Source organism: Pelmatolapia mariae, linkage group LG16_19 (assembly GCF_036321145.2).
Source record: "Pelmatolapia mariae isolate MD_Pm_ZW linkage group LG16_19, Pm_UMD_F_2, whole genome shotgun sequence".
Lineage (NCBI taxonomy): Eukaryota > Metazoa > Chordata > Actinopteri > Cichliformes > Cichlidae > Pelmatolapia > Pelmatolapia mariae.
In genome coordinates, this window is record NC_086241.1 from 44,617,453 (window position 1) to 44,642,688 (window position 25,236).

General features: G+C 43.3%; 1 long non-coding RNA gene and 1 pseudogene across 3 annotated transcripts; both read right to left on the minus strand.

The window, feature by feature from the left end:
• Positions 1-9,243: 9,243 nt before the first annotated feature.
• On the minus strand, positions 9,244-23,879 carry LOC134645271 (uncharacterized). Of its 3 annotated transcripts, XR_010096533.1 has the most exons (5): positions 23,865-23,879; positions 20,393-20,454; positions 10,990-11,048; positions 10,753-10,888; positions 9,244-10,663 (listed from the first exon to the last, which is right to left on the minus strand). It is a non-coding gene; the product is annotated as an uncharacterized LOC134645271 (long non-coding RNA). The 3 variants fall into 3 exon arrangements; XR_010096534.1 differs by lacking the exons at positions 20,393-20,454; positions 23,865-23,879 and adding an exon at positions 12,159-12,264; XR_010096532.1 differs by lacking the exons at positions 20,393-20,454; positions 23,865-23,879 and having other exon boundaries at positions 10,990-12,115.
• On the minus strand, positions 13,740-16,746 carry LOC135932120 (uncharacterized; annotated as a pseudogene).
• Positions 23,880-25,236: the final 1,357 nt, after the last annotated feature.

Here is a 25,236-nt window from a genome sequence, read left to right on the forward strand (position 1 = left end):
GGAATAATCCTTCATTAATGGATATGTTGGATATATAGATTTCATGGATCACCATCGAACAAAAGTTATTAGATCGTCTTTGGAGTAATCCAGACGGACTTGCTGCTTGAGGTTTGGATCAACACGTCACTCACTGATCAAAACTGATGAGTGATAATATTGTTTAGGCCGTAAAGGAAAACGGTGAAGCTATTGGAGTTTAAAGCCATTATTTCACTACAAACACTGATGAACTGAGTTTTGATTTGCTGAATTGGTGCGTAATTGGATCGCTAATTGAAACATGCCCACGCCTGTCGTGGAAATGTTTGTTCACTGGAATCAGCAGGTAAATAGATGTCATGTTTGTGCTTTATGCTGTGGGTTGGCAGTGTGCTGTGCATCTTTGTAATGTTTGAAATAATTCAAAAGAACGATCAAAAGTGTGGGATAAGCGTAAACAAAAGGATGACACTCAGATGCAATCGGAGAAAAAAAGCATCAAGTTCACACCAAAAGGTTTAGATATGTATATAAACATGTCAAGAAAAGCGGAGCTCAAAAAAAAAAATCTCCTCCTTGGATGAAATAAATCCTGAAGACAGCATCTCTAATATCTCAGGCGTAAAGCCGCGTTCAAAAACATTTTCAAAGCAAAGCCGAATTTCATCGACATCTTCTTCGCGCTTTAAATCTGCGGCTGACAAGGCGGCGCTCATGGAGCGACTCGCTGCATTAAAGAAAAAACATTTTATTGAAGCGCAAGCGGAAAAACTGAGAAAAGAAAAGGGGAAATTATCCTTGGAAACGGTGTTGACAGCAACAAATGCAAAGCTTTGTGTCTTAAAAATAAACTCAGTTTGTGGCTCTGAAAGTTCTGATGGAATGAACTCTTATTTTGAAAGAGGGCACGTACAAGAAGCGTCTGGGTTAAACCCTTGTGCTGATACACTTGTTCCAATAGAAAGAGATTACTCTGGTATAAATCTTCTTCCTAGCGGTTTATATCCCGCGACGCAGGGTCCGCTATCTTGCATGCCTTCCTCCACTTCTTCCTATCAAGGGCGTCTTCTGGTGTAACATTCACCGCCTTCATATCATCCGTGATTCGGTCCATCCAGCGCTTTTTTGGTCTTCTTTGTGGCCTGTTTCCATCCAGATCTAATTGCTGGGCTGTCTTTGCGATGGAATTTTTATCGCTACGGACAACATGGCCGTACCATCGGAGCCTCGCCTCTCGTATCTTGTCTGTGATTGGTGTCACTCCCCATTGTTTCCTGACATCGTCGTTCCTCGCTCGGTCAAGTCGTGTGAGACCCAGAGGCCACCTCAGCATCTTCATCTCCATGATGTGAAGAGCTTGTTCGTGTTTGGTCGTCGCTGGCCAGCACTCTGACCCGTAGAGTGCCACTGGGCGCACAATCGACTTATAGACTTTCGCCTTAAGATAGATTGGCATTCTCTTGTCAAATAAGACTCCACTCACCTGATGCCACTTCCTCCATGCTGTGTTGACACGGAGTCTGGCGTCTGGTAGAGTTTGGCAGTCCGAGGCGACAAGGGACCCGAGGTACTTGAATTGGGCAACTTTAGTCAGCGGCTCGCCATCGATAGTGATGGTACTGTTGGTCTGGGGGCCACATTCAAGGTACTCAGTCTTCTTGATGTTCAGGCGCATGCCGTTTTCGGAGAGCCGGTCTTTCCATGCTTGTGTTTGGGTTTGCAGGGCTAGGCAGTTTTCTGTTACTGATAGGCACACATCATCTGCATACAAAAGGCTCCACGGATGTGGTGATTGCAGATCAGCCGTCGCGGTGTCCATACAGAGAGTGAACAGCAGGGGCGAGAGGGCCGAGCCCTGGTGGACGCCAACGGTAATCGGGAAGGCTGGTGATGTTCCCGCTGAACTTCGGACCTCGCTTGTGACATTACGGTAGAGCAGCTGAGTCCATTTCACATAAGCTTCCGGGGCACCATGAGTTCGTAATGATCGCCAAATCAGCTTGTGGGGGACCCTATCGAATGCCTTTTCCAGATCCAGGAAGACCATGTGCACCGTCTTGTTCTTTTCCCGGTGCTTTTCCATCAGCAAACGGGCCGCGTGTATGGCATCGATAGTTCCACAGCCCTTAACAAAGCCGCATTGATTCGGGGTGATTGTGACCAGTTGACGGATCCGATTTTCCAGGACACGTTCGAAGATCTTCATTGCATGACAGAGTAGACGAATTGGTCGATAGTTGGTGCACTCTGTGACGTCTCCCTTGCCCTTCCAGATGGGCACTGTGATGCTCGATGTCCAAGCTCGGGGGGCTTTGTCTTCGACCGTGATATGGTTGAAGAGTGCCGCAAGGTATGTTGTACCGCGGTCGCCCATCATCTTCCAGATTTCAGCTGGGATGTCGTCCGGTCCTGTGGCTTTTCCGTTTTTCATTTTCTTCAACGCGTTTTGGACTTTGGCAGTGGTGATTGGTGTGACAGTCCCTGCGACTGGGTCCGCGGGCGGGATAGGCGGATGTGTAAATTCTTCATTGCTGATTCCAGTGAAGTAATCTGACCAGCGCTGAAGGATGTCTCGGGGGTCTCGCAGAACCTGCCCGTCGGCTCCCTTGATTTGGACAACATGGTTTGTATCAAAGTCCTGCTTCTCGCGGTGGCGGGCTTTGGCAAGTCGGTAGATGTTATTGGCCCCCTCTGGGGTTTGGAGCTGGTCATAAAGATCTTGGTAGTGTCGTCTTTTCGCGGAGGCCACTGCCCTCTTTGCTGCCGATTTCAGCGAGCGGTATTGGGTGAGATCTTCATGCGCTCGCGATCGCCACCAAGTCTTATAGGCCAGCTTCTTCGCTTTTATTGCTTTTTGTACCTCCTCATTCCACCACCAGACCTGTTTCTCAATGTATTTTCTGCCCGGTTTTGTTGAACCAACGGTGACCTCCGCAATGTTGTGGATGCGCTCCCCCGCTTCAGTCCACATCTTCTCAACAGGTTGGTCAGTGTTTACTGCAAGTGAGAGGAGCATAGTTGTCAGTTTCTCCTTGTGCTCCTTCGCCTTCCACCATTTGAATCGTTTTGGTCCCGTCTGGCATCTGGGCAGCTTTGGCTTGACAATCTTCGTATCCATGACAAGTAGACGGTGCTGGGGGGGCCACGGATTCATATGGAATTACTTCCGTGTCCGTGACCTGTTTGAGGTCTCGCCGCCGAACCATCCAATAGTCGATCTGAGTTGCATGTCCGCCACTGGTGTAGGTGGCTAGGTGCGATGGGCGCTTCTTAAAGAATGTGTTGGTAACAGCCAGATCGTGCGCCGCCGCAAAATCGAGGATACGTATTCCGTCGTCATTCCTCACGCCGAGGCCTTGTCCCCCATGGCACTGTGGGTAGCCACCCCTGTTCGATCCCACGTGGCCGTTCAGACGCCTCCGATTAGAATGTGTTCATCCGGGGCAATGGTCCGTATGATCCTGTCCAACTTGTCCCAAAATTCATTTTTCGTTTCATCGCTGCCAGAGATGGGCAGTAACGCGTTACTGTAATCCAATTACTTTTTTCAATTAACGAGTAATGTAAGGGATTACCGTTGCAAAAACGGTAATTAGATTACCGTTACTTTCCCGTAGGAACGCTGCGTTACTGCGTTACTAAAACCGTGAGTTTTTTCAAGAATGTCTCATGACAGTGACGTAAGCGAGTGCGACGTTCGTGACAACAGCTGTCTGCAGATCAACAATGGACAATATATCGAGTGCGGGAGAGAGTATGAGCATGCAGCGTTTAAAGCGTGGAAGTACTGACCTTATTTTGAGTTTGATTCCATAAAAAGTGACAAAAACATTAGTGTCCGTTGTGCGTGGGAAGAAAACTTCTTTTTACAGCGAAAAAACCCCCTAAACTTCCAAGCAAGCAGCGAGTGCGCTACGACGTAATGGGAAATTCACAGAGAAACTCGCGGAGTCTTCAACTGTCCGCTGCAGCACACCTGCACCAGGGTAAACCTCCGCCTACCCCAGTCCTGCTTTACAGGTGAAAATAGAGCAATAGTCTTTGACTTTATTTATTTTCTGCTGTGTTTTACTTGCATCTATTTGAAAGAGTGAGTGTAAACACAAAAAAATATTTTGTTTTATGTGCTGGAATGTGCAGAAAATAGGTTTAAATGTTAAACAAATTTCTTCCAGTCACAGAATGTTGCATATAATTTAATTTTTGCTTGATGCATAAAGTTAAAAGATTAAAACTAATAAAACAAGTTTTAAGAAGAGACTTTTCCATTTGATTACATTTTGTATGATGGATTATGCAGAAAAAGTAGAATTTGGCTGAAAGATCTATCGCTTTATCACCTATTCAGGTTGTAAATTGTGTTTTTAAAAAGTAACTAAGTAACTAAGTAATTAATTACTTTTGAAAATAAGTAATCAGTAAAGTAACGGGATTACTTTTTTGGGGAAGTAATCAGTAATTAGTAACTGATTACTTTTTTCAAGTAACTTGACCAACACTGATCGCTGCATCCAGTCTGTGGTGCATAGCAGGTCACAACATTAACGTCAGCTGTTCCTAGTTCGATTCTGATAGACATTAATCGATCATGCTGGATCTGAATCACAGGTCTTCATACCTAAACAAAGTCAAAAACAACATCAGGTGGATGAGATGATGGTAAAAGTTCATGCTTCAGCTCAAGTGACGCAGCAAACAAAGCCTCAATCTACTGAGAACCATACTAATGAGATTGCTAATATTATGCAAAAACAAAATGACATCACTACTTTACTTGTAAAACAAAACTTATCTTCTGTCCTCCCAGCCAGAAACAGCCCTGTGTTTGATGGAGACCCTTTCCAGTATAGATCATTTATAAATGCCTTTGAAAATGGAGTGGAAGCTAAAAGTTATAACTGGAGCAACTGTTTGCATTTTTTTTAGAGCAGTCCACTGGGGGGCAGCCTAAAGACTTGGTGCATAGTTGTCAGCATTCCTGAGGAGGGCTATTCCAGAGCCAAACATCTTCTTGAAGAACATTTTGGGAATGAAAATAAAATTGCCTCTGCATATATGGAGAAGATTAAGAGTTGGGCACCTATTAAAAGCGAAGATGTGAAAGGTCTTCAGTCATTCTCTCTTTTTCGTCAAGGATTTTTAAATCTAACACAGCAAACTGTTTATATGAAAGAGTTGGATTTGCCCTCAAACATGAGAATGACTATTATGAAACTTCCATACAAACTGAGAGAAAATGGAGAGGAGCTAAAATGCATTGGGATAAGTTGACTTTTATCAAGGAAATGGGAATTTGTTTTGGTTGTTTTACAGTTGGTCACACAAGCAAAGACTGCAGGAGTCGTTTGGATTGTGACGTGTGTCACCAAAAGCACCCAGGGGTCCTTCATATAGAGCAAAAAGATCCAGGTGCATCCTCAGAACAAACTCAACAGGTGACAAACTCCGATGTCAACTTCTCAACTGCAACCACTCAGCTGTGGTACCACATGTGGGTATATTGGGGCCAGTCAAGAGGTTGATGCAGTTTTTTCTATTGTTGCAGTTCAAGTTAAGAGCCAAAAGAGCAATAGAATTGTGCAAACATATGCATTTCTGGATCCTGGAAGTTCAGGTACATTCTGTACAGAAACCCTGGCAAAAAGACTGAATCTAAATGGGAAAAAGACAAATATCCTTCTGAGAACAATGAGTCAGATTAGGATTGTTAGTGCACTGTCTGTCTGTTTTGGAAGCAAAGGATTTCATGGCGTTACCAGATGTTTTGACTCAAATGACCATGCCAGTTTCTGCGGTGAATATTCCCACGCAAGGGGATATTGATCAGTGGCCTCACCTGTTAAACTTCACAACATTGATGCAGATGCGGAGCTACTGATAGGCACTGATGCGTCCAACGCTTTAGAGTCATGGAAGGTGATAAACAGTGTGGAAGGTGGACCTTATGCTGTACAAAAGTTGGCAAAGTTGTTGTGGATGTGTTACCCCTCAGAGCTGCCCAAGCATATGCTGCTCCTAGATGTAAAGACCATATGGAACTCTCTGTATTTGATGAAGGAGAGATTCTGCGAGCAGTTTCCTGCCATCCAGGCTGCAGCCATCGATCCACGGATAAGAAAGTCCATGAAAAAGGAAAGGTGAGTAGTATTGAAACATAATGATAATATGGTTTAAAATGGACTCGGGTTTTAATTTTGTTTGTTTTATGCAACATATCTGTTGTATTTTTGTTTTGTTGATGTTGCAGACTGGCTAAAATGGGCAATGATGACTTAAGAAAAGCAGAGGAGCTTGTGGTGCTCATGCGGAAGCACTACACCTCCACACTAGCAGTCTCCAGCGACAAAAGTCCGACCTGTGGTGAGATTTTGCCCATCCTGCAAAAGCTACATCAACACTACACCGTACAAGAAGATGACTCTGTCTTCACAAGGAGCATAAAGGAGAACATTTGGAAAGATCTTTTCAAACGATACCAGGTACAATTGATGATTTATTTATCATAAATAAAATGACAGTTATAAATACTTAAGGATAGTCATGATGTCACATTTTCCTCCCTTTTAAAACTTTATTTTATTTCAGGCGCCACCAGTAAAGCAGAAAAAAAAACTGCCTTGGAGGAATTCTTTGAAGAGGAGTTCAACGGGCTGCAGTCATTCCATCAACGGCAGTCCATTGCTTCCCTGGCCCAGAGAGTTGATCAGGAGAGCCAGCTGTATAGAAGCCTAACCCCCATCCCCTGCAAGGATAACGCCACTCTATGGTGGTGGAGCAAGAGAGAGACTCTGCCCCTGCTGTCAGCACTGGCTGAAAGCTTTCTGTGTGTGCAGGCATCCTCCACCCTGTCTGAGAGGCGGTTCTCCACAGCTGGAGAGACCATAAGTCCAGAAAGATCACGTATCGTTCCTGAAAAAGCAGATATGCTTATATTTCTGCAAAAGAATTTGTAATTTTCCATAGCTGAGGGATGCAGAATTGTACAGTGCCGTTGGACTTGAGTTGACTGTATTTTTTGCTGTCTGATGTAGTTTTATTTTTGAGTGCTCAGCTCATATATACTTTTAAAAAGGGGAGTGTAAATGTTACTGGACATTCTTGTGTAATTGCCACAGAATAATTTATGTTATACTTTGTTATTGCTACAGAAGAATATTTATTTTATTATTATTTTACATTTACATATTTTTTTCTGGGGACCTGTGGCACCCCATCGAGGAGCCGTAGGCTGTGGATCTCTTAAGATCTCGCTGTTGGGTTTGTAAGGTCATGCTAGTCCTAAATTTTGTTCAAAGATAAGATATAAAACAAAGTTCTAAGCTAATCGACCTGTATGTTCCCCTTTTTAAAAAATAAGAATCGATGGGAGAATCGATAAAGAATCGAATTGTTAAACAGAATATAAAATGGAATCAGAATTGTAGCGCCATGAGAGCTGGGGATTTCCTCAAATGTAGGAGGTGGATAAATGGGCAAGGCTTTCTCTACAAGTCAGAGGAGGAGTGGCCTAAACTGGATGTGGATTGCAGTGTAATTTCTGCAGATGACCCAGAGGTCAAAAAGGACCTGACAGTGAATGTCATTGTGAAGGAATCACAAAATCCTACAAACTAAACACTTCTTGTCTTGGGCAAAACTCAAAATCTCTGTAGCCTGATTTTTAAAGCTCAAAGAGACCTTAGTGTTGCTAGGGCAGAAAGAGGAAAGAGTTGGTTGCTGCAGATCTGAATAAGAATGATCGGGAAAGTCAGAAGCAAGAAGTGGAGACAAGAATGGAAAGATTTAAGACCACTTTGAAGAAAGGAAATCTGACTCCAGAAGATTTAGCAGAGGCAGAATGTGTCAACATTGATTTTACGCCATATCCATTAAAAGTTGGGACATGCTGTGAAAACTAAGACAAAAATACTGGATAGTAAATGCAAATTCTGCTGCCAGGAAAATCATCTCTCGTTGTATCATGTGTGGACGCAACAGAGGAAAGTTTGTTGAAAAAAAGATGGCAGATCTGCCGAAGATAGAGTCGTGCCAAACACAGCTACATTCACAAATGTTGGAGTGGACTATTTTGGACCTATAAGTGTTATAAGAGACAAAGTCTCCTTAAAAGGGATGTTCTTTTTACTTGTTTGACCAGTCGTGCAGTACATCTGGAGATTGCACATACACTTAATACAGACTCCTGTATAAATGCTGTGCGGAGGTTCATCTGTAGACGAGGCCCAGTTTCGACCATCAGGTCTGATAATGCTACAAATTTTGTTGGTGCAAATCAAGAGTTTGACTGAGCTGAGCTATGCTAAAATTCAAAATGCTTTTGTTCAGGATGGTGTCAAATGGAGCTTTAACGTCCCAGCAGCCTCTCACCAAGGTGGTGTGTGGGAGCGTCTCATTTGTTCCATAAAGAGTATTTTAGCCTCAATTTTCAAAGAACAAGTTTTGGATGATGAAGGACTCCAAATAGTCTTCTGTGAAGTTGAAGCTCTATTGAACGACAGACCCATTACCAGAGTTTCAGATGACTCAAATGGTCTTGAAGCACTGACACCCAATCACTTGTTGTTGAAAAACAAACCAGTTTTGCCACCAGGACTGTTTGATCCAAGCGATCTTCATGGCAGGAAAAGGTGGAAATGGGTACAATACATGGCAGAGTTGTTCTGGAAAAGATGGCTTGCTGAGTACCTACCTCTGATGAAAGAAGGACAAAAATGGACGAGGACTAAAAGATGTCTTATACCTGGAGATATTATTTGGATTGCAGGCGCTACAGCTCCAAGAGGATCATGGATGATGGCAAAAGTCATCCAGTAGCAAACTTCTTTTGCTACTGGAAGCCTGATCTTGAAGAAAATCAGAGTGAATAGCTCCTTTCTTTTTGGAACTTTAAAGTAATTGTGATTGTATGCACAATTAGGGGCCGGAGTGTTGGAGCTATTTGTTCTTTATTTTTTATATTTTGAAATTTGTTAAAGTTTGTTGTTGGTTTACTTATATTTTAGGTTATTCACAAGTTTTATTTGTAGGTTAATACTTGCTTAATTGTTTGGGTTTGTTTTGTTGTTTATCTTGTTAAGTCAGTCAGGAAGAACTGTAGGGCTATTTGTCTCTAAATAAAGAGACTGGTATAGGACCAGTATGCACTGGAGTGAGCCTATGTCTTGTTTATTTTTTACCAGAGCAGAAGAAGCAGCAGGAAGCAACAAAAATTGATCTTTTTATTGCTTGCCAAACTGAATAAATAAACCATAAAATGCAACTTTCAAGTTTGGACAGTCGACTTCTTTTGCCTGCGTACAAGATCTTATCTCAGTGCAGCAGTGGCTTGCGGAATTTTAATTCTTGGATGTTTGGTTGTTCAAACAAAAGGAATCGCCACTACAGTCAGGGAGATTTCTCCAAATGTATTTACTTTGTAAAACATCTTGTGAGAAAAGGTTATTAAAGAAAGAAAAACAGGAACAAACACCAAAAGTCACAGCACCCAAAAATCCCACAAAGAATTCAGAATAATAACGAGGAATTGAGCAACAGCAGCATTCACACAATAATAATAGAATGAACTGAATACAAAAATATATTGATGAACAGACGTTTGTTAGGAAAAAAAACAAAAAAGATAGACTTTGTAATTTTTTTGTTGCACATCTCCTTCTTACCTTCAGAAGACTTTCATTAGCTGCACAAATCAAATTTAAAAATTACAATTTCCAGCTCTGCGTGAATATTTATGAAAGATTTGAACCATTTGCAAATGTTTTTATTTTTGTTTGTTTTTTAATGGATTAATCAAGACAATGTAGTAGTAGTAGTAGTAATAATAATAATAATAATAGCTCATCACCCTCTTTTTAAATCATCAATGAAAAGCTTGTCTTCAATCACACCAGGAATCTACTGATCTCTGCAATGTCTGATCAACATGTGATCTACATTGGTGACTACATGGACAATTTAAATATGTGCATGGATAAGCGTGTCTGCGGCCAAAGTGACCATGGTTTAACCTGTAGTGCTTCAATAACTGAGATCTTGCAGTCTCTTGTGCTGCACACTCTTTACACTTCCATATTCATGTTACTGAATGTCACGGCCCGGTGGACCAGCATGAAGATGATCAGCAGCGTCATTATTTTTCTCTCTCGCGCTCTCTGTCTCGCCAGGACGGAAGTCATGGTGGTTCCTGCCCTCGCCCCACGCACCTATGGAGAGTGAACACCTGTGCCTCATTATCCCTGCCACTACTTAAGTTGAGGAAAGGAAGCTACTCATCGCTGGATCCTTGTATGACTCGCACCAGTGTAGCCCCGGCTCTAAGATTAGTTCATAGCTCTTGTTGATTCTGTGCCTTCGTATTAACTTGTATATAGCTGTACTGCTACTTTTACTTGGATTACAGAGGTCTATAGGGTAGTGCTTCTCCCACTGGCAGTTCATCATGTTGGTTTCATGATGCAGCCTCCTGCAGCGGTAGGCAACCCTACAAAAGTAAACACAAAATGCAGTTTCTCAATCAAAGTGTTTATTATTTATGTTAAGGTGCGTGGCGAGAACGGGGCCCAAATGCAGGACTTTCCCATCCTGCAGGACTGTGCTGGTGGTCCAGGTGTGACAGGAAAACAACTCCAACACTCGACATTTACAAACACTTCGCTCCTGTGACACACTCCTCTCCAAGTTCCTAACAAGACAAGGTACAGAGATCAGATTGGTGAACTCACAGAAACACACGCACAGACTATTTCCACTCAGAGCTGGGACTTCACTTACTTGGTAACTCAATGATCCAGCGTTGACTGAAGCTCAGTCAAACACTTAAGTAGCGGCCAATCTAGACGGAAGACATGTGTGGCGGCTTCAACACGGGAAACACCTTCCGGCCTGATGACGCCCATAAATTGGCACGCTGGAATACACACACACACACACACACACACACACACACTTAAAGGGGGAAGCAGGGGACTGGGAGGGGAGACAAAACAAAACACAGAAAAACATACATACAGGCAGGTCGAACGTAGGAGACTCCCAGACCGTCACAATTTAGCAGGGAAAATTCAAACCTACATCATATATAGAGAAAATAAAGTAAAATGAATATTTTAGAGAGACGGACTGAGAGATAGACAGAGGGAGAGAGATAAATCCCTTTTGCAGCACTTATGTCACAGTAAGACAGATATAAAAGCTACTAAACCAGTTCAAGGTTTGCAGCTAAGAAGGTCACACTTAACCTTCCACAGTTCAAGATAGTTTTAGTTAACGCAACTTTGTTCCAAATTACAAACCTAGGTTGTTCTTTAAGATTTACTTCTTGATTTAGGAATCAGATTTAATCTAAAACCTTCAGTTTCAGATTCTACTTATTTAAGAGAATCAAAGAGTCTAAGACCGATCTGTTCTGTGCAGGGCTGATAAAGCCAACGTAGTGCAATGAGCTCATTTAACTTGTGCTCATTACTAATCCCTCTGAGCAGTTTGTGTCTTTCCTTGCATGAGAAATAAACTGTTATCAAAACCCAATTTGGTGCATTGACCCTTTAACACAGAGTTCCTATAGAGAAATCTGGTTTGGCTCAAAACAGGAAAATAACATCAGCATATAACATCACTCAATAGTCAGGGAGGATAAATCACAGGTTCTGACTCCAGCTTGTCGGTCAGGTGAACAACCTGTTTCCTGACTCGGCTCTCCTCCACACAGTCCTCGTTCATAAATATAAAAATTCCATTTCTCCTCGTTATAGTTGTTTCTACTTTCAGATCGAAAATGCAGATGAAGAGAAATGATGGAACTATCTGATTCAGTTGTGGCCCGTGGTTATTTGTGAACAATACATGTTGAGAGGAAAAAAGCAATCACAAAGTCTGTGTATTCATAATTGAAACAGCTATCAAAAAATATTTGGCATGACGTCTTTGTTCAAAATGAATTCAAGTATTATTTCCTCCCTGTCCATTAGTGCCCTCACGTTGCATGCACCGGTGCAGCTGATGTCAATACTCAACCAAGTATGAGAGGGACTAAAGCTCTGTGGTTTAGATTAGGTGTGGGCAAACCCTCACCAGACGTGCCAGCAGCTCTTACATTTAAAGGATGTGAATAAAGTTGTAAAGGAGGCTCACACTTGTTCTAAACTGGGTTTTTTTTTTTAGTTATATTATCTTATCACTTATATCATGTCTCTGGACTGTGGGATGAAGCCAGAGCTCCTGGAGAGAACCCAGACAGCCACGAGGACTCTCTTGCTCTGAGGTGACTGCTGTTCACGGTGCACTAAAGACTCTCAGTTGTCTTTGGATGCTCCTGTTTCTTTCTCCGTATGCAGTTACTGCTCCTCTCTTTTCAAAGACAAATACCAAATAACACGAGAGAAGACTGAATCACTTTAGAACAAGACAAACACTCCTGGTTACTCTGAGGAAATGTCATTACATGATGAATATATTTACCATGTTAGTAAGGGAAACTCGTTTGTGGTGTGTCTCTTCTTGTTTCTCCTTTTCATCAGATTCTTAAAAACAAAAGGCAGAAAAGCAACAATAAAAGTTAAAACCTCAAGAAGTTTTCTAACATTTTGGGACATCATTTCAGAGACAACCTTCAACATTACTTATTACTTACCACTGTGTTGATTCTTGCTGATGTCTGAGATGCAGCAGAGGATAATGTACACTTGGCACTGTCTTTATGGATCCTTAGTTCGTGTTGCACAGATTTACACTTGGCTCTACAATAGATGTTCCTCGTTCAACATCCAGTCCACAGCCCTGCCATATGTCCAACACAGTTCACAGAAGCAGTGCCAAAGTCTTAAAACTATTAAAGAGTCTTCAGAAAATAAGTTCTCTGAGAAAGGCTTCAACGTCTGAAGTGTTTCTTTGGTGGAGTGGGGCTCCTGCTGCTGCTCTCTTCCTCTGTAGCCTTTCTCTTCATGCTCTGTGCAAACCTCTTTAGAAACTGGCAGAGCACCGACATGATAACTCTGCCCTCTGAGCTGGAGTCCGTGATTCTCCAGCGGTTTGTCATCTCAGTGTCTTTTGTGTGATAAACAGCAGGATTGACTCTGGTGACGATGAGGTTGTTGGCATCCAGGCTGTGGACACAGTTCCTCCCGGCTGCCTTCAGCACATAAATATCCACCTTCTCTGGAAGTATTGGAGTCAGGATCTGAGAATGTAAGCGGGACCCTGCAGGCAGCACCATCATACCAGCTGGTGAGTCTGTAGAAGGAGCTGGAGTGGTGTTCTCCCTCTGACTCTGCAGCACGGGGTTTAAAAGATGTCGTCAGCTGCTCTGAGTGAATCAATCCCCTGACTGCGATTGGAGGAAAATCTTGCACCCGGTAACCAGGTCATGGTAAAGGGAGAGGAGCAGATTGTTCATAGAGTCCAAATGGCTGCTGTTTAAAGGACGGTTCCTCAAGTTTGTTGACGACTATCTGACACACACTGACTGGACTCACCAGCTCAGCTACGAGAAAACAGAACAGTGATCTATGTTAATCATAACATAATCAGACAAATTAAGGATTTCAATGTCAAGACACAGCTTTATATCATAATATGCTATTTCCACACACAGGCAATAAGAGACCCACAGCAGAACTCAATGTTTATAAAAGCCTGAACATTTTTCATGTGCTAGAAGGTTAGAAAAATTATGTTGCATTGTAAATGGTTCAATTGGAGTTGTTATAGGGTCAGAGGCGGGGGTACACCCTGGACAGGTTGCCATCTGACACAGAGAGGACTCAAACTAAGAAACAAACTACCATTCACACTCACATTCACACCTATGTCTCATTTCAAGCACTTATCACTTATATCGTTTTGATGCATTCTCAATCATCCAGGTAAGTAAATCTCCAAAAGTTGATTCTCTTCATTTGGACGTAGCGTTTTGTGGGAGAAACGTTTCGTCACTCATCCAAGTGACTTCGTCAGTCTCAGCTGACTGCAGGTTTCCCCAATCTTATAAACAGTACATTTGCATAATGACTGAAACCAGCCCACTGATGGAACAATGGGCTTGGAGGTCAGTTCCTTAATCATAATTATGGAAATTCTCATGACCATTGATCAACAACCACTGATCAAAGCCCACTGATCAATGGCCATGAGTACCATTCACAGAGAGTTGGGGAATGGCTGCAATCACAGCATTGTAAGATGGCGAATGATGTACCCTTAGGCCCCCTCCTCGATTCAGAGATGGTCTTTCCCTTTTCACGTAAATGGCCTCCTTGACTCCGCGCTCAAACCAGCATTCCTCCCTGTCCAAGATGTGTACATCCTCATCCTTGAAAGAGTGTCCACTGGCCTGTAGGTGTAAATAGACTGCAGAGTCCTGGCCTGACGAGGTAGCTCTTCTGTGTTGTGCCATCCGCTTCGCCAGAGGTTGTTTGGTTTCCCCGATGTATAAATCCTGGCAATCCTCCTGGCACTTAACAGCGTACACTATGTTACTCTGTTTGTGTCGGGGGACCCGATCCTTGGGGTGGACCAATTTTTGGCGCAGCGTGTTTTGGGGTTTAAAAGCCACAGAGACCCGGTGTTTAGAAAAAATGCGTCTCAACTGCTCCGATACTCCTGACACATATGGGATCACTACAGGTTTTCGCTTGGGCAGCGGTTGTCCTTCTCTCCTGGATCGGCTGGAGCTTTCTTTAGGTGCCTTTCCAGCTTTGACAAAAGTCCAGCTGGGATAACCACATTTACTCAGGGCCTTCTTGATGTGCTGTTCTTCTGCCTCCCTGGCCGCTGTGTCAGTGGGGATGGTGTTTGCTCTGTGTCGTAGCGTCCTAATGACACCCAGTTTGTGCTCCAGTGGATGATGAGAGTCAAACCTTAGAGACTGACCCGTATGCGTAGGTTTACGGTACACGTCAGCTTTTAGATGTCTCCCATTACTGATGGAAATCTCACAGTCTAAGAAGGCTAACCTGCCACTTTTCATATCCTCCCTGGTGAATTTGATGTGTCGGTCCACCGAGTTAATGTGATCCGTGAATTGTGGTACGTCCTGAGATTTCATTTTTCACCCAGGTGTCATCCATATACCTGAACCAATGGCTTGGTGGCGTTCCAGGGTAGGATAGCAAAGCTCTCTTTTCCACTTCTTCCATGTACAAATTGGCCACGATGGGTGAAACTGGGGAGCCCATGGCACACCCATGTTTCTGCCTGTAGAACTGACCCTTGTATGTGAAGTAGGTGGAATGAAGACACAGTTCCAAAAGCAAACACACTTGGTCGATGCTGAGAGTGGTCCTGTTGCTGAGGTTGGTGTCATCCTGTAATCTCTTACGGACTACCTCCAACGCTTCCGTGACTGGGATGCAAGTGAAGAGAGATGTAACGTCGTACGAGACCATGGTTTCATCTGCCTCCATGATGACATCTCTCACCTTCTCAACAAAATCCAGGGTGTTCTGGATGTGGTGTTCAGAGCTGCCCACCAGCGGGTTGAGAATTGAAGCCAGAAACTTGGAGATGTTATAGGTGACAGAGTTGATCATGCAGACAATCGGTCTTAAAGGTGCACCCTGTTTATGTATTTTCGGTAAACCATACAGACTTGGTGTAGACTCCCCTGGGTACAGCCTGTGGTATGAGTTCTGGTCAATAGCCTTGTCTTGTTCTAACTGCTTCAAACAGTCTATCGCCCTCTTCCTGTAGCCACTTCCTGGGTCTCATTTCAGGGGCTCATAAGTATTTTCATCACTGAGTAGTGACAAAATCTTCTCATGATAGTCTTTCTGGTTTAGCAATACTGTGCACCTACCCTTGTCTGCCGGAAGGATGATAATGTTGTTGCCATCACTAAGTGATGTGAGTGCCTTCCTCTCCTCCATGGTGATGTTGGATGCTGGGGGCTTTGCATTGCTGAGACAGGCCAAAACTTTCGTCCGTAGTTGCTCCGCTTCCACTTCTGCAATATTGTTGTTACGAATTGCTGTTTCTGTGGCTGTGATCAGCTCCACTAGCGGGATTTGTCTCGGTGTGACAGCAAAATTCAACCCTTTAGCAAGGATGTTTTTCTCTGTTTGGGTGAGCTGTCTGTCAGACAAATTCTTCACCCACTTGTCCACATCCTCGGTGTCACATCCTTCTCTCTTCTGGCCACTGAGGACACTCTCCATATTTTGCGGTGGTTTCCGACGTACAACAAATAAGTCAAATTTCCTTTGTTGCCTGGTCTTAGACTTCTTGTGCTGTGCTAGACGAGACTTCTCAGTAAAGTCAAACACCTTTTTAAGAGTACTCTCATCTAGAAGCATTGTCAGTCTCTGTCGGATCCGCTCCTCTTGAGATTTTAGCATGTCGATGGTAAAATTTCTTTGCCTCACCCGTTCATTGAGCAACTGATGCTGTGCCTTCTGGAGGATTTTTGTTGCCCGGAAGCCTTTAACTGAAGAGCTCATTTGCAGACTTTTAGGAGTAATCCTGTTTTGTCGGCATCTGAGGCTGAATCTCAGGTGGTTCCTGTAATCCGGCATCTTACGTGCTGTTTGCTCATTCTGACGTACAAGCTGTAGGCAGTCCTTGCCAAAGTGGGTTAAAACATCTTGACGCAAGCTCAATGATCCAGGTATGCTACAATGCTGTGATTGCAGCCATTCCCCAACTCTCTGTGAATGGTACTCATGGCCATTGATCAGTGGGCTTTGATCAGTGGGTTTTGGTCAGTGGTTGTTGATCAATGGTCATGATAATTTACATAATTAAGATTAAGGAACTGACTGACGTCCCAGCCATTGTTCCTTCAGTGGGCTGGTTTCAATCATTATGCAAATGTACTGTTTATAAGATTGGGGAAACCTGCAGTCAGCTGAGACTGACGAAGTCACTTGGATGAGTGACAAAACGTTTCTCCCACAAAACGCTACGTCCAGATGAAAAGAATCAACTTTTGGAGTATCACTTATATAATTTCTCTGGACTGTGGGATAAAGCCAGAGCTCCTGGAGAGAACCCAGACAGCCACGAGGACTCTCTTGCTCTGAGGTGACTGCTGTTCACGGTGCACTAAAGACTCTCAGTTGTCTTTGGATGCTCCTGTTTCTTTCTCCGTATGCAGTTACTGCTCCACTCTTTTCAAAGACAAATACCAAATAACATGAGAGAAGAGTGAATCACTTTAGAACAAGACAAACACTCCTGGTTACTCTGAGGAAATGTCATTACATGATGAATATATTTACCATGTTAGTAAGGGAAACTCGTTTGTGGTGTGTCTCTTCTTGTTTCTCCTTTTCATCAGATTCTTAAAAACAAAAGGCAGAAAAGCAACAATAAAGGTTAAAACCTCAAGAAGTTTTCTAACATTTTGGGACATCATTTCAGAGACAACCTTCAACATTACTTATTACTTACCACTGTGTTGATTCTTGCTGATGTCTGAGATGCAGCAGAGGATAATGTACACTTGGCACTGTCTTTATGGATCCTTAGTTCGTGTTGCACAGATTTACACTTGGCTCTACAATAGATGTTCCTCGTTCAAGATCCAGTCCACAGCCCTGCCATATGTCCAACACAGTTCACAGAAGCAGTGCCAAAGTTTTAAAACTATTAAAGAGTCGTCAGAAAATAAGTTCTCTGAGAAAGGCTTCAACGTCTGAAGTGTTTCTTTGGTGGAGTGGGGCTCCTGCTGCTGCTCTCTTCCTCTGTAGCCTTTCTCTTCATGCTCTGTGCAAACCTCTTTAGAAACTGGCAGAGCACCGACATGATAACTCTGCCCTCTGAGCTGGAGTCCGTGATTCTCCAGCGGGTTGTCATCTCAGTGTCTTTTGTGTGATAAAAAGCAGAGGTGACTCTGATGACGATGAGGTTGTTGGCATCCAGGCTGTGGACACAGTTCCTCCAGGCTGCCTTCAGCACATAAATATCCACCTTCTCTGGAAGCACTGGAGTCAGGATCTGAGAATGTAAGCGGGACCCTGCAGGCAGCACCATCATACCAGCTGGTGAGTCTGTAGAAGGAGATGGAGTGGTGTTCTCCCTCTGACTGGTAAAGGGAGAGGAGCAGATTGTTCATAGAGTCCAAATGGCTGCTGTTTAAAGGACGGTTCCTCAAGTTTGTTGACGACTATCTGACACACTGACTGGACTCACCAGCTCAGCTACGAGAAAACAGAACAGTGATCTATGTTAATCATAACATAATCAGACAAATTAAGGATTTTAAGGTCAAGACACAGCTTTATATCATCATATGCTATTTCCACACACAGGCAATAAGTGACCCACAGCAGAACTCAATGTTTATAAAAGCCTTAACAGTTTTCATGTGCTAGAAGGTGAGAAAAATTATGTTGCATTGTAAATGGTTCAATTGGAGTTGTTATAGGGCCAGAGGCGGGGGTACACCCTGGACAGGTTGCCATCTGACACAGAGAGGACTCAAACTAAGAAACAAACTACCATTCACACTCACATTCACACCTATGCCTCATTTCAAGCACTTATCACTTACATCATTTCTCTGGACTGTGGGATGAAGCCAGAGCTCCTGGAGAGAACCCAGACAGCCACGAGGACTCTCTTGCTCTGAGGTGACTGCTGTTCACGGTGCACTAAAGACTCTCAGTTGTCTTTGGATGCTCCTGTTTCTTTCTCCGTATGCAGTTACTGCTCCACTCTTTTCAAAGACAAATACCAAATAACATGAGAGAAGACTGAATCACTTTAGAACAAGACAAACACTCCTGGTTACTCTGAGGAAATGTCATTACATGATGAATATATTTACCATGTTAGTAAGGGAAACTCGTTTGTGGTGTGTCTCTTCTTGTTTCTCCTTTTCATCAGATTCTTAAAAACAAAAGGCAGAAAAGCAACAATAAAGGTTAAAACCTCAAGAAGTTTTCTAACATTTTGGGACATCATTTCAGAGACAACCTTCAACATTACTTATTACTTACCACTGTGTTGATTCTTGCTGATGTCTGAGATGCAGCAGAGGATAATGTACACTTGGCACTGTCTTTATGGATCCTTAGTTCGTGTTGCACAGATTTACACTTGGCTCTACAATAGATGTTCCTCGTTCAAGATCCAGTCCACAGCCCTGCCATATGTCCAACACAGTTCACAGAAGCAGTGCCAAAGTCTTAAAACTATTAAAGAGTCTTCAGAAAATAAGTTCTCTGAGAAAGGCTTCACAGTCTGAAGTGTTTCTTTGGTGGAGTGGGGCTCCTGCTGCTGCTCTCTTCCTCTGTAGCCTTTCTCTTCATGCTCTGTGCAAACCTCTTTAGAAACTGGCAGAGCACCGACATGATAACTCTGCCCTCTGAGCTGGAGTCCGTGATTCTCCAGCGGTTTGTCATCTCAGTGTCTTTTGTGTGATAAACAGCAGAGGTGACTCTGATGACGATGAGGCTGTTGACATCCAGGCTGTGGACACAGTTCCTCCGGGCTGCCTTCAGCACATAAATATCCACCTTCTCTGGAAGTATTGGAGTCAGGATGTGAGAATGTAAGCGGGACCCTGCAGGCAGCACCATCATACCAGCTGGTGAGTCTGTAGAAGGAGATGGAGCTGTGTTCTCCCTCTGACTCTGCAGCACGGGGTTTAAAGGGTGTCGTCAGCTGCTCTGAGTGAATCAATCCCCTGACTGCGATTGGAGGAAAATCTTGCACCCGGTAACCAGGTCATGGTAAAGGGAGAGGAGCAGATTGTTCATAGAGTCCAAATGGCTGCTGTTTAAAGGACGGTTCCTCAAGTTTGTTGACGACTATCTGACACACACTGACTGGACTCACCAGCTCAGCTACGAGAAAACAGAACAGTGATCTATGTTAATCATAACATAATCAGACAAATTAAGGATTTCAAGGTCAAGACACAGCTTTATATCATCATATGCTATTTCCACACACAGGCAATAAGAGACCCACAGCAGAACTCAATGTTTATAAAAGCCTGAACAGTTTTCATGTGCTAGAAGGTGAGAAAAATTATGTTGCATTGTAAATGGTTCAATTGGAGTTGTTATAGGGTCAGAGGCGGGGGTACACCCTGGACAGGTTGCCATCTGACACAGAGAGGACTCAAACTAAGAAACAAACTACTATTCACACTCACATTCACACCTATGCCTCATTTCAAGCACTTAACACTTACATCATTTCTCTGGACTGTGGGATGAAGCCAGAGCTCCTGGAGAGAACCCAGACAGCCACGAGGACTCTATTGCTCTGAGGTGACTGCTGTTCACGGTGCACTAAAGACTCTCAGTTGTCTTTGGATGCTCCTGTTTCTTTCTCCGTATGCAGTTACTGCTCCTCTCTTTTCAAAGACAAATACCAAATAACACGAGAGAAGACTGAATCACTTTAGAACAAGACAAACACTCCTGGTTACTCTGAGGAAATGTCATTACATGATGAATATATTTACCATGTTAGTAAGGGAAATTCGTTTGTGGTGTGTCTCTTCTTGTTTCTCCTTTTCATCAGATTCTTAAAAACAAAAGGCAGAAAAGCAACAATAAAAGTTAAAACCTCAAGAAGTTTTCTAACATTTTGGGACATCATTTCAGAGACAACCTTCAACATTACTTATTACTTACCACTGTGTTGATTCTTGCTGATGTCTGAGATGCAGCAGAGGATAATGTACACTTGGCACTGTCTTTATGGATCCTTAGTTCGTGTTGCACAGATTTACACTTGGCTCTACAATAGATGTTCCTCGTTCAAGATCCAGTCCACAGCCCTGCCATATGTCCAACACAGTTCACAGAAGCAGTGCCAAAGTCTTAAAACTATTAAAGAGTCTTCAGAAAATAAGTTCTCTGAGAAAGGCTTCAACGTCTGAAGTGTTTCTTTGGTGGAGTGGGGCTCCTGCTGCTGCTCTCTTCCTCTGTAGCCTTTCTCTTCATGCTCTGTGCAAACCTCTTTAGAAACTGGCAGAGCACCGACATGATAACTCTGCCCTCTGAGCTGGAGTCCGTGATTCTCCAGCGGTTTGTCATCTCAGTGTCTTTTGTGTGATAAACAGCAGAGGTGACTCTGATGACGATGAGGTTGTTGACATCCAAGCTGTGGACACAGTTCCTCCAGGCTGCCTTCAGCACATAAATATCCACCTTCTCTGGAAGTATTGGAGTCAGGATCTGAGAATGTAAGCGGGACCCTGCAGGCAGCACCATCATACCAGCAGGTGAGTCTGTAGAAGGAGATGGAGCTGTGTTCTCCCTCTGACTCTGCAGCACGGGGTTTAAAGGGTGTCGTCAGCTGCTCTGAGTGAATCAATCCCCTGACTGCGATTGGAGGAAAATCTTGCACCCGGTAACCAGGTCATGGTAAAGGGAGAGGAGCAGATTGTTCATAGAGTCCAAATGGCTGCTGTTTAAAGGACGGTTCCTCAAGTTTGTTGACGACTATCTGACACACACTGACTGGACTCACCAGCTCAGCTACGAGAAAACAGAACAGTGATCTATGTTAATCATAACATAATCAGACAAATTAAGGATTTCAAGGTCAAGACACAGCTTTATATCATCATATGCTATTTCCACACACAGGCAATAAGAGACCCACAGCAGAACTCAATGTTTATAAAAGCCTGAACAGTTTTCATGTGCTAGAAGGTGAGAAAAATTATGTTGCATTGTAAATGGTTCAATTGGAGTTGTTATAGGGCCAGAGGCAGGGGTACACCCTGGACAGGTTGCCATCTGACACAGAGAGGACTCAAACTAAGAAACAAACTACCATTCACACTCATATTCACACCTATGCCTCATTTCAAGCACTTAACACTTACATCATTTCTCTGGACTGTGGGATGAAGCCAGAGCTCCTGGAGAGAACCCAGACAGCCACGAGGACTCTCTTGCTCTGAGGTGACTGCTGTTCACGGTGCACTAAAGACTCTCAGTTGTCTTTGGATGCTCCTGTTTCTTACTCCGTATGCAGTTACTGCTCCACTCTTTTCAAAGACAAATACCAAATAACATGAGAGAAGACTGAATCACTTTAGAACAAGACAAACACTCCTGGTTACTCTGAGGAAATGTCATTACATGATGAATATATTTACCATGTTAGTAAGGGAAACTCGTTTGTGGTGTGTCTCTTCTTGTTTCTCCTTTTCATCAGATTCTTAAAAACAAAAGGCAGAAAAGCAACAATAAAGGTTAAAACCTCAAGAAGTTTTCTAACATTTTGGGACATCATTTCAGAGACAACCTTCAACATTACTTATTACTTACCACTGTGTTGATTCTTGCTGATGTCTGAGATGCAGCAGAGGATAATGTACACTTGGCACTGTCTTTATGGATCCTTAGTTCGTGTTGCACAGATTTACACTTGGCTCTACAATAGATGTTCCTCGTTCAAGATCCAGTCCACAGCCCTGCCATATGTCCAACACAGTTCACAGAAGCAGTGCCAAAGTCTTAAAACTATTAAAGAGTCGTCAGAAAATAAGTTCTCTGAGAAAGGCTTCACAGTCTGAAGTGTTTCTTTGGTGGAGTGGGGCTCCTGCTGCTGCTCTCTTCCTCTGTAGCCTTTCTCTTCATGCTCTGTGCAAACCTCTTTAGAAACTGGCAGAGCACCGACATGATAACTCTGCCCTCTGAGCTGGAGTCCGTGATTCTCCAGCGGTTTGTCATCTCAGTGTCTTTTGTGTGATAAACAGCAGAGGTGACTCTGATGACGATGAGGTTGTTGACATCCAGGCTGTGGACACAGTTCATCCAGGCTGCCTTCAGCACATAAATATCCACCTTCTCTGGAAGTATTGGAGTCAGGATCTGAGAATGTAAGCGGGACCCTGCAGGCAGCACCATCATACCAGCTGGTGAGTCTGTAGAAGGAGATGGAGTGGTGTTCTCCCTCTGACTCTGCAGCACGGGGTTTAAAGGGTGTCGTCAGCTGCTCTGAGTGAATCAATCCCCTGACTGCGATTGGAGGAAAATCTTGCACCCGGTAACCAGGTCATGGTAAAGGGAGAGGAGCAGATTGTTCATAGAGTCCAAATGGCTGCTGTTTAAAGGACGGTTCCTCAAGTTTGTTGACGACTATCTGACACACACTGACTGGACTCACCAGCTCAGCTACGAGAAAACAGAACAGTGATCTATGTTAATCATAACATAATCAGACAAATTAAGGATTTCAATGTCAAGACACAGCTTTATATCATCATATGCTATTTCCACACACAGGCAATAAGTGACCCACAGCAGAACTCAATGTTTATAAAAGCCTGAACAGTTTTCATGTGCTAGAAGGTGAGAAAAATTATGTTGCATTGTAAATGGTTCAATTGGAGTTGTTATAGGGTCAGAGGCGGGGGTACACCCTGGACAGGTTGCCATCTGACACAGAGAGGACTCAAACTAAGAAACAAACTACCATTCACACTCACATTCACACCTATGCCTCATTTCAAGCACTTAACACTTACATCATTTCTCTGGACTGTGGGATGAAGCCAGAGCTCCTGGAGAGAACCCAGACAGCCACGAGGACTCTCTTGCTCTGAGGTGACTGCTGTTCACGGTGCACTAAAGACTCTCAGTTGTCTTTGGATGCTCCTGTTTCTTTCTCCGTATGCAGTTACTGCTCCTCTCTTTTCAAAGACAAATGCCAAATAACACGAGAGAAGACTGAATCACTTTAGAACAAGACAAACACTTCTGGTTACTCTGAGGAAATGTCATTACATGATGAATATATTTACCATGTTAGTAAGGGAAACTCGTTTGTGGTGTGTCTCTTCTTGTTTCTCCTTTTCATCAGATTCTTAAAAACAAAAGGCAGAAAAGCAACAATAAAAGTTAAAACCTCAAGAAGTTTTCTAACATTTTGGGACATCATTTCAGAGACAACCTTCAACATTACTTATTACTTACCACTGTGTTGGTTCTTGCTGATGTGTGAGATGCAGCAGAGGATAATTTATCCTTGCCACTGTCCATATGGATCCTTATTTCGTTTTGCACAGATTATATAATAAAGTCATTTTGTATTCCTCATAGTAATTTAAAAAACACAGGCCAGCACCAACAAATAAATAAAAGTGCAAGAGGCACTGAAAACACTGACCTGTGTATCTCAACAATAACAAAGAACTATATACATATGTACAAAAGTTTGGAGAAAATAAGTTCTCCAGGAAAGGCTTCGATCTTGATCAGAGTCGGAAGCGCTTCCTTGGTGGAGCGGGGCTCCTGCTGCTGCTTTCCTCATCTGTCGCCTTTCTTTTTGCACGCTTTGCAAACCTCTTCAGAAAGCGGCAGAGCACAGACATGATGACGTTGCCCTCTGAGCTGTAGTCAGTGACCCTCCAGCAGTTTGTCATCTCAGTGTCACAGTCTTCTGTGCGATACACAGCAGATATGACTCTGTTGACGGTGAGGCCGTTGACCTCCAGGGTGCGGACACAGTTCCTCCGGTCTGCCTTCAGCACAAAAATATCCGCCTTGTCAGGAAGTACCGGAGTCAGGATCTGAGATGTGAGGCGTGACCCTGCAGGCAGCACCATCATTCCTGGTAAGTCAGTAAGAGGAGATGGAATGGTGTTCTCCCTCCGACTCTCCAGCTCAGGTCTAAAAGGTGTTATCAGCTCCTCTTTGGATAAGAATCCCCTGAATGCGACGTGAGGAAAATCCTTGGACCCCGTAACCAGGTGATGGTAAAGGGAGAGGACCAGATCTTTCATAGAGTCCAAATGGGGGGGGCTCAAAGGACGGTTCCTCAAGTTGGTGACAACCATTTGATGCACACTGACTGGCCTCACCAGCCCAGCTACGAGAAAATCAGAAAGGTCATCCAAGTTAATCATAACATAATCAGACAAATTAAGGATTTAAATTTCAGCACATGGCTTTATATCATCATGCGCTATTTCCATTCACAGGCAGTCAGGAGCCACAGCACAACTTATTGTTTATGAAAGCCTTAAGATTGGTAGAAGGAGAGAAAAATGATTTTTCACTGTAAATGGCTAAACGGCTTGTTTTAAACCAAAGATCACACCAACAATTTCAAATTCAAATGAAAAACTAAGCGTCTTATTATGTTGCAAAGACTAAATAAGTCCTGCTGATAGAAATCATTTGCAAAATTATCATTGTAGCTGCATGTAAATTAAAAATTTACAGCTCACAGTAAATAATAACTTTGTGTGTTCTTGGTGATCAAAGTTTAATGGAGTATATCAAAATTTGTGATAAATGAATGTAACCCATAATACTTGTGAATTATGGACATATTGTCAGTAAG